The following is a 12,289-nucleotide window of genomic DNA, read 5'->3' as shown; positions in this document are numbered from 1 at the left end:
TGCTCTATACTGGACATCTTGCTCTACACATGTATACTGGACATCTTGCTCTACACATGTATACTGGACATCTCTACACATGTATACTGGACATCTTGCTCTACATATGTATACTGGACATCTTGCTCTACATATGTATACTGGACATCTTGCTCTACACATGTATACTGGACATCTCTACACATGTATACTGGACATCTTGCTCTACATATGTATACTGGACATCTTGCTCTACATATGTATACTGGACATCTTGCTCTACATATGTATACTGGACATCTTGCTCTACATATGTATACTGGACATCTTACTCTACACATGTATACTGGACATCTTGCTCTACACATGTATACTGGACATCTTGCTCTATACTGGACATCTTGCTCTACACATGTATACTGGACATCTTGCTCTACACATGTATACTGGACACCTTGCTCTATACTGGACATCTTGCTCTACACATGTATACTGGACATCTTGCTCTACACATGTATACTGGACATCTCTATACATGTACACTGGACATCTTGCTCTACACATGTATACTGGACATATTGCTCTACACATGTATACTGGACATCTTGCTCTATACTGGACATCTTGCTCTACACATGTATACTGGACATCTTGCTCTACACATGTATACTGGACATCTTGCTCTACACATGTATACTGGACATCTTGCTCTACACATGTATACTGGACATCTTGCTCTACACATGTATACTGGACATCTTGCTCTACACATGTATACTGGACATCTTGCTCTACACATGTATACTGGACATCTTGCTCTATACTGGACATCTTGCTCTACACATGTATACTGGACATCTTGCTCTACACATGTATACTGGACATCTTGCTCTACACATGTATACTGGACATCTTGCTCTACACATGTATACTGGACATCTTGCTCTATACATGTATACTGGACATCTCTATACATGTATACTGGACATCTTGCTCTACACATGTATACTGGACATCTTGCTCTACACATGTATACTGGACATCTTGCTCTACACATGTATACTGGACATCTTGCTCTATACTGGACATCTTGCTCTACACATGTATACTGGACATCTTGCTCTACACATGTATACTGGACATCTTGCTCTACACATGTATACTGGACATCTTGCTCTACACATGTATACTGGACATCTTGCTCTATACTGGACATCTTGCTCTACACATGTATACTGGACATCTTGCTCTACACATGTATACTGGACATCTCTACACATGTATACTGGACATCTTGCTCTACATATGTATACTGGACATCTTGCTCTACATATGTATACTGGACATCTTGCTCTACACATGTATACTGGACATCTTACTCTACACATGTATACTGGACATCTCTACACATGTATACTGGACATCTTGCTCTACACATGTATACTGGACATCTTGCTCTACACATGTATACTGGACATCTTGCTCTACACATGTATACTGGACATCTCTACACATGTATACTGGACATCTTGCTCTACACATGTACACTGGACATCTTGCTCTACACATGTATACTGGACATCTTGCTCTATACTGGACATCTTGCTCTACACATGTATACTGGACATCTTGCTCTACACATGTATACTGGACATCTCTACACATGTATACTGGACATCTTGCTCTACACATGTATACTGGACATCTCTACACATGTATACTGGACATCTTGCTCTACATATGTATACTGGACATCTTGCTCTACATATGTATACTGGACATCTTGCTCTACACATGTATACTGGACATCTTGCTCTACACATGTATACTGGACATCTCTACACATGTATACTGGACATCTTGCTCTACACATGTATACTGGACATCTCTACACATATACACTGGACATCTTGCTCTACACATGTATACTGGACATCTCTACACATGTATACTGGACATCTTGCTCTACACATGTATACTGGACATCTTGCTCTACACATGTATACTGGACATCTTGCTCTATACTGGACATCTTGCTCTACAGATGTATACTGGACATCTCTACACATGTACACTGGACATCTTGCTCTACACATGTATACTGGACATCTCTACACATGTATACTGGACATCTTGCTCTACACATGTATACTGGACATCTTGCTCTACACATGTATACTGGACATCTTGCTCTATACTGGACATCTTGCTCTACACATGTATACTGGACATCTTGCTCTACACATGTATACTGGACATCTTGCTCTACACATGTATACTGGACATCTTGCTCTATACTGGACATCTTGCTCTACACATGTATACTGGACATCTTGCTCTACACATGTATACTGGACATCTTGCTCTACACATGTATCCTGGACATCTTGCTCTACACATGTATACTGGACATCTCTACACATGTATACTGGACATCTTGCTCTACACATGTATACTGGACATCATGCTCTACACATGTATACTGGACATCTTGCTCTACACATGTATACTGGACATCTTACTCTACACATGTATACTGGACATCTCTACACATGTATACTGGACATCTTGCTCTACACATGTATACTGGACATCTTGCTCTACACATGTATACTGGACATCTTGCTCTACACATGTATACTGGACATCTCTACACATGTATACTGGACATCTTGCTCTACACATGTACACTGGACATCTTGCTCTACACATGTATACTGGACATCTTGCTCTATACTGGACATCTTGCTCTACACATGTATACTGGACATCTTGCTCTACACATGTATACTGGACATCTCTACACATGTATACTGGACATCTTGCTCTACACATGTATACTGGACATTTTGCTCTACACATGTATACTGGACATTTTGCTCTACACTTGTATACTGGACATCTCTACACATGTATACTGGACATCTTGCTCTACACATGTATACTGGACATTTTGTTCTACACATGTATACTGGACATTTTGCTCTATACCGGACATTTTGCTCTACACATGTATACTGGACATCTTGCTCTACATATGTATACTGGACATTTTGCTCTATACTGGACATCTTGCTCTACACATGTATACTGGACATCTTGCTCTACTCATGTATACTGGACATCTTGCTCTACACATGTATACTGGACATCTTGCTCTACACATGTATACTGGACATCTTGCTCTATACTGGACATCTTGCTCTACACATGTATACTGGACATCTTGCTCTACACATGTATACTGGACATCTCTACACATGTATACTGGACATCTTGCTCTACATATGTATACTGGACATCTTGCTCTACATATGTATACTGGACATCTTGCTCTACACATGTATACTGGACATCTTACTCTACACATGTATACTGGACATCTCTACACATGTATACTGGACATCTTGCTCTACACATGTATACTGGACATCTTGCTCTACACATGTATACTGGACATCTTGCTCTACACATGTATACTGGACATCTCTACACATGTATACTGGACATCTTGCTCTACACATGTACACTGGACATCTTGCTCTACACATGTATACTGGACATCTTGCTCTATACTGGACATCTTGCTCTACACATGTATACTGGACATCTTGCTCTACACATGTATACTGGACATCTCTACACATGTATACTGGACATCTTGCTCTACACATGTATACTGGACATCTCTACACATGTATACTGGACATCTTGCTCTACATATGTATACTGGACATCTTGCTCTACATATGTATACTGGACATCTTGCTCTACACATGTATACTGGACATCTTGCTCTACACATGTATACTGGACATCTCTACACATGTATACTGGACATCTTGCTCTACACATGTATACTGGACATCTCTACACATATACACTGGACATCTTGCTCTACACATGTATACTGGACATCTCTACACATGTATACTGGACATCTTGCTCTACACATGTATACTGGACATCTTGCTCTACACATGTATACTGGACATCTTGCTCTATACTGGACATCTTGCTCTACACATGTATACTGGACATCTTGCTCTACACATGTATACTGGACATCTTGCTCTACACATGTATCCTGGACATCTTGCTCTACACATGTATACTGGACATCTCTACACATGTATACTGGACATCTTGCTCTACACATGTATACTGGACATCATGCTCTACACATGTATACTGGACATCTTGCTCTACACATGTATACTGGACATCTTACTCTACACATGTATACTGGACATCTCTACACATGTATACTGGACATCTCTACACATGTATACTGGACATCTTGCTCTACACATGTATACTGGACATCTTGCTCTACACATGTATACTGGACATCTCTACACATGTATACTGGACATCTTGCTCTACACATGTACACTGGACATCTTGCTCTACACATGTATACTGGACATCTTGCTCTATACTGGACATCTTGCTCTACACATGTATACTGGACATCTTGCTCTACACATGTATACTGGACATCTCTACACATGTATACTGGACATCTTGCTCTACACATGTATACTGGACATTTTGCTCTACACATGTATACTGGACATTTTGCTCTACACTTGTATACTGGACATCTCTACACATGTATACTGGACATCTTGCTCTACACATGTATACTGGACATTTTGCTCTACACATGTATACTGGACATTTTGCTCTATACCGGACATTTTGCTCTACACATGTATACTTGACATCTTGCTCTACATATGTATACTGGACATTTTGCTCTACACATGTATACTGGACATCTCTACACATGTATACTGGACATCTTGCTCTACATATGTATACTGGACATCTTGCTCTACATATGTATACTGGACATCTTGCTCTACACATGTATACTGGACATCTTGCTCTACACATGTATACTGGACATCTCTACACATGTATACTGGACATCTTGCTCTACACATGTATACTGGACATCTTGCTCTACACATGTATCCTGGACATCTTGCTCTACACATGTATACTGGACATCTTGCTCTACACATGTACACTGGACATCTTGCTCTACACATGTATACTGGACATCTTGCTCTATACTGGACATCTTGCTCTACACATGTATACTGGACATCTTGCTCTACACATGTATACTGGACATCTCTACACATATACACTGGACATCTTGCTCTACACATGTATACTGGACATCTCTACACATGTATACTGGACATCTTGCTCTACACATGTATACTGGACATCTTGCTCTACACATGTATACTGGACATCTTGCTCTATACTGGACATCTTGCTCTACACATGTATACTGGACATCTTGCTCTACACATGTATACTGGACATCTTGCTCTACACATGTATCCTGGACATCTTGCTCTACACATGTATACTGGACATCTCTACACATGTATACTGGACATCTTGCTCTACACATGTATACTGGACATCTTGCTCTACACATGTATACTGGACATCTCTACACATATACACTGGACATCTTGCTCTACACATGTATACTGGACATCTTGCTCTACACATGTATACTGGACATCTTGCTCTACACATGTATACTGGACATCTTGCTCTACACATGTATACTGGACATCTTGCTCTACACATGTATACTGGACATCTTGCTCTATACATGTATACTGGACATCTTGCTCTACACATGTATACTGGACATCTTGCTCTACACATGTATACTGGACATCTTGCTCTACACATGTACACTGGACATCTTGCTCTACACATGTATACTGGACATCTTGCTCTACACATGTATACTGGACATCTTGCTCTACACATGTACACTGGACATCTTGCTCTACACATGTATACTGGACATCTTGCTCTACACATGTATACTGGACATCTCTATACATGTACACAGGACATCTTGCTCTACACATGTATACTGGACATCTCTACACATGTATACTGGACATCTTGCTCTACACATGTATACTGGACATCTTGCTCTACACATGTGTACTGGACATCTTGCTCTACACATGTATACTGGACATCTTGCTCTACACATGTGTACTGGACATCTTGCTCTACACATGTATACTGGACATCTTGCTCTACACATGTATACTGGACATCTTGCTCTACACATGTATACTGGACATCTTGCTCTACACATGTATACTGGACATCTTGCTCTACACATGTATACTGGACATCTTGCTCTACACATGTATACTGGACATCTTGCTCTACACATGTATACTGGACATCTTGCTCTATACTGGACATCTTGCTCTACACATGTATACTGGACATCTTGCTCTACACATGTATACTGGACATCTTGCTCTACACATGTATACTGGACATCTTGCTCTACACATGTATACTGGACATCTTGCTCTATACATGTATACTGGACATCTCTATACATGTATACTGGACATCTTGCTCTACACATGTATACTGGACATCTTGCTCTACACATGTATACTGGACATCTTGCTCTACACATGTATACTGGACATCTTGCTCTATACTGGACATCTTGCTCTACACATGTATACTGGACATCTTGCTCTACACATGTATACTGGACATCTTGCTCTACACATGTATACTGGACATCTTGCTCTACACATGTATACTGGACATCTTGCTCTATACTGGACATCTTGCTCTACACATGTATACTGGACATCTTGCTCTACACATGTATACTGGACATCTCTACACATGTATACTGGACATCTTGCTCTACATATGTATACTGGACATCTTGCTCTACATATGTATACTGGACATCTTGCTCTACACATGTATACTGGACATCTTACTCTACACATGTATACTGGACATCTCTACACATGTATACTGGACATCTTGCTCTACACATGTATACTGGACATCTTGCTCTACACATGTATACTGGACATCTTGCTCTACACATGTATACTGGACATCTCTACACATGTATACTGGACATCTTGCTCTACACATGTACACTGGACATCTTGCTCTACACATGTATACTGGACATCTTGCTCTATACTGGACATCTTGCTCTACACATGTATACTGGACATCTTGCTCTACACATGTATACTGGACATCTCTACACATGTATACTGGACATCTTGCTCTACACATGTATACTGGACATCTCTACACATGTATACTGGACATCTTGCTCTACATATGTATACTGGACATCTTGCTCTACATATGTATACTGGACATCTTGCTCTACACATGTATACTGGACATCTTGCTCTACACATGTATACTGGACATCTCTACACATGTATACTGGACATCTTGCTCTACACATGTATACTGGACATCTCTACACATATACACTGGACATCTTGCTCTACACATGTATACTGGACATCTCTACACATGTATACTGGACATCTTGCTCTACACATGTATACTGGACATCTTGCTCTACACATGTATACTGGACATCTTGCTCTATACTGGACATCTTGCTCTACAGATGTATACTGGACATCTCTACACATGTACACTGGACATCTTGCTCTACACATGTATACTGGACATCTCTACACATGTATACTGGACATCTTGCTCTACACATGTATACTGGACATCTTGCTCTACACATGTATACTGGACATCTTGCTCTATACTGGACATCTTGCTCTACACATGTATACTGGACATCTTGCTCTACACATGTATACTGGACATCTTGCTCTACACATGTATACTGGACATCTTGCTCTATACTGGACATCTTGCTCTACACATGTATACTGGACATCTTGCTCTACACATGTATACTGGACATCTTGCTCTACACATGTATCCTGGACATCTTGCTCTACACATGTATACTGGACATCTCTACACATGTATACTGGACATCTTGCTCTACACATGTATACTGGACATCATGCTCTACACATGTATACTGGACATCTTGCTCTACACATGTATACTGGACATCTTACTCTACACATGTATACTGGACATCTCTACACATGTATACTGGACATCTTGCTCTACACATGTATACTGGACATCTTGCTCTACACATGTATACTGGACATCTTGCTCTACACATGTATACTGGACATCTCTACACATGTATACTGGACATCTTGCTCTACACATGTACACTGGACATCTTGCTCTACACATGTATACTGGACATCTTGCTCTATACTGGACATCTTGCTCTACACATGTATACTGGACATCTTGCTCTACACATGTATACTGGACATCTCTACACATGTATACTGGACATCTTGCTCTACACATGTATACTGGACATTTTGCTCTACACATGTATACTGGACATTTTGCTCTACACGTGTATACTGGACATCTCTACACATGTATACTGGACATCTTGCTCTACACATGTATACTGGACATTTTGTTCTACACATGTATACTGGACATTTTGCTCTATACCGGACATTTTGCTCTACACATGTATACTGGACATCTTGCTCTACATATGTATACTGGACATTTTGCTCTATACTGGACATCTTGCTCTACACATGTATACTGGACATCTTGCTCTACACATGTATACTGGACATCTTGCTCTACACATGTATACTGGACATCTTGCTCTACACATGTATACTGGACATCTTGCTCTATACTGGACATCTTGCTCTACACATGTATACTGGACATCTTGCTCTACACATGTATACTGGACATCTCTACACATGTATACTGGACATCTTGCTCTACATATGTATACTGGACATCTTGCTCTACATATGTATACTGGACATCTTGCTCTACACATGTATACTGGACATCTTACTCTACACATGTATACTGGACATCTCTACACATGTATACTGGACATCTTGCTCTACACATGTATACTGGACATCTTGCTCTACACATGTATACTGGACATCTTGCTCTACACATGTATACTGGACATCTCTACACATGTATACTGGACATCTTGCTCTACACATGTACACTGGACATCTTGCTCTACACATGTATACTGGACATCTTGCTCTATACTGGACATCTTGCTCTACACATGTATACTGGACATCTTGCTCTACACATGTATACTGGACATCTCTACACATGTATACTGGACATCTTGCTCTACACATGTATACTGGACATCTCTACACATGTATACTGGACATCTTGCTCTACATATGTATACTGGACATCTTGCTCTACATATGTATACTGGACATCTTGCTCTACACATGTATACTGGACATCTTGCTCTACACATGTATACTGGACATCTCTACACATGTATACTGGACATCTTGCTCTACACATGTATACTGGACATCTCTACACATATACACTGGACATCTTGCTCTACACATGTATACTGGACATCTCTACACATGTATACTGGACATCTTGCTCTACACATGTATACTGGACATCTTGCTCTACACATGTATACTGGACATCTTGCTCTATACTGGACATCTTGCTCTACACATGTATACTGGACATCTTGCTCTACACATGTATACTGGACATCTTGCTCTACACATGTATCCTGGACATCTTGCTCTACACATGTATACTGGACATCTCTACACATGTATACTGGACATCTTGCTCTACACATGTATACTGGACATCATGCTCTACACATGTATACTGGACATCTTGCTCTACACATGTATACTGGACATCTTACTCTACACATGTATACTGGACATCTCTACACATGTATACTGGACATCTCTACACATGTATACTGGACATCTTGCTCTACACATGTATACTGGACATCTTGCTCTACACATGTATACTGGACATCTCTACACATGTATACTGGACATCTTGCTCTACACATGTACACTGGACATCTTGCTCTACACATGTATACTGGACATCTTGCTCTATACTGGACATCTTGCTCTACACATGTATACTGGACATCTTGCTCTACACATGTATACTGGACATCTCTACACATGTATACTGGACATCTTGCTCTACACATGTATACTGGACATTTTGCTCTACACATGTATACTGGACATTTTGCTCTACACTTGTATACTGGACATCTCTACACATGTATACTGGACATCTTGCTCTACACATGTATACTGGACATTTTGCTCTACACATGTATACTGGACATTTTGCTCTATACCGGACATTTTGCTCTACACATGTATACTTGACATCTTGCTCTACATATGTATACTGGACATTTTGCTCTACACATGTATACTGGACATCTCTACACATGTATACTGGACATCTTGCTCTACATATGTATACTGGACATCTTGCTCTACATATGTATACTGGACATCTTGCTCTACACATGTATACTGGACATCTTGCTCTACACATGTATACTGGACATCTCTACACATGTATACTGGACATCTTGCTCTACACATGTATACTGGACATCTTGCTCTACACATGTATCCTGGACATCTTGCTCTACACATGTATACTGGACATCTTGCTCTACACATGTACACTGGACATCTTGCTCTACACATGTATACTGGACATCTTGCTCTATACTGGACATCTTGCTCTACACATGTATACTGGACATCTTGCTCTACACATGTATACTGGACATCTCTACACATATACACTGGACATCTTGCTCTACACATGTATACTGGACATCTCTACACATGTATACTGGACATCTTGCTCTACACATGTATACTGGACATCTTGCTCTACACATGTATACTGGACATCTTGCTCTATACTGGACATCTTGCTCTACACATGTATACTGGACATCTTGCTCTACACATGTATACTGGACATCTTGCTCTACACATGTATCCTGGACATCTTGCTCTACACATGTATACTGGACATCTCTACACATGTATACTGGACATCTTGCTCTACACATGTATACTGGACATCTTGCTCTACACATGTATACTGGACATCTCTACACATATACACTGGACATCTTGCTCTACACATGTATACTGGACATCTTGCTCTACACATGTATACTGGACATCTTGCTCTACACATGTATACTGGACATCTTGCTCTACACATGTATACTGGACATCTTGCTCTACACATGTATACTGGACATCTTGCTCTATACATGTATACTGGACATCTTGCTCTACACATGTATACTGGACATCTTGCTCTACACATGTATACTGGACATCTTGCTCTACACATGTACACTGGACATCTTGCTCTACACATGTATACTGGACATCTTGCTCTACACATGTATACTGGACATCTTGCTCTACACATGTACACTGGACATCTTGCTCTACACATGTATACTGGACATCTTGCTCTACACATGTATACTGGACATCTCTATACATGTACACTGGACATCTTGCTCTACACATGTATACTGGACATCTCTACACATGTATACTGGACATCTTGCTCTACACATGTATACTGGACATCTTGCTCTACACATGTGTACTGGACATCTTGCTCTACACATGTATACTGGACATCTTGCTCTACACATGTGTACTGGACATCTTGCTCTACACATGTATACTGGACATCTTGCTCTACACATGTATACTGGACATCTTGCTCTACACATGTATACTGGACATCTTGCTCTACACATGTATACTGGACATCTTGCTCTACACATGTATACTGGACATCTTGCTCTACACATGTATACTGGACATCTTGCTCTACACATGTATACTGGACATCTCTACACATGTGTACTGGACATCTTGCTCTACACATGTATACTGGACATCTTGCTCTACACATGTATACTGGACATCTCTATACATGTATACTGGACAAGAGTGACAGCACATGTGAAGGACCTACCTTAAGAGTTGAATTGATTGACTGAAGGATTTATGTTTCTCATAGTCCCTAAGAGCACTTTAAGCACTTTTAAATTAAGTACCAGCACAGAAGCATGGTGGTCCACATGTTTGAGCGGCCCTTACTGCGATGTTAGCGGCCCACAGATTGACTGCGATGTTAGCAGCCCACCGTGTGATTGGGCCGGCCCTGAACAATGAGCGAGGTAAACAAGAGAGGCTCTAAGCCGACTTGTAAAAAGATTACTCGCCGTTTCACACGGCCACGCGCACGCACGTGAAGTCAATGACAAACGACGAAAGATGTACGCCCGACGTGAGCAGGTGAAACACGGTGCAGCGAGGGGAGGGGGGGGGGGGTGGGCGGAAGTTCCAGAGGGCGAGGGTTCGTCAGGTAACCGTTTGAGATTGTGGGTCAGAGGGAGCACACGGCCTCGTAACTTGTGGTGTAAACAACAGTAACACTACAGACCTGGCTGGTGGGGAACATTAGGATTAAC

At 40.7% G+C, this 12,289-nt stretch overlaps 1 protein-coding gene across 1 annotated transcript in view; it reads right to left on the bottom strand.

The window, feature by feature from the left end:
- Positions 1–11,999, bottom strand: part of LOC131956452 (endothelin-converting enzyme homolog) — a 97,789-nt gene extending 85,790 nt beyond the window's left edge. Inside the window, exon 1 of the mRNA XM_059320907.1 lies at positions 11,791–11,999. The gene's annotated coding sequence lies outside the window, so the exon portion shown is untranslated. The remainder of the gene's footprint in view (positions 1–11,790) is intronic.
- Between the last annotated feature and the right edge of the window lie 290 nt (positions 12,000–12,289).

The sequence above is a fragment of the Physella acuta genome, unplaced genomic scaffold, assembly GCF_028476545.2.
Source record: "Physella acuta isolate Inbredline_101_S28 unplaced genomic scaffold, ASM2847654v3 ptg000079l, whole genome shotgun sequence".
Taxonomy (NCBI): Eukaryota; Metazoa; Mollusca; class Gastropoda; family Physidae; genus Physella; species Physella acuta.
This window is presented reverse-complemented; position numbering and strand designations above follow the sequence as displayed.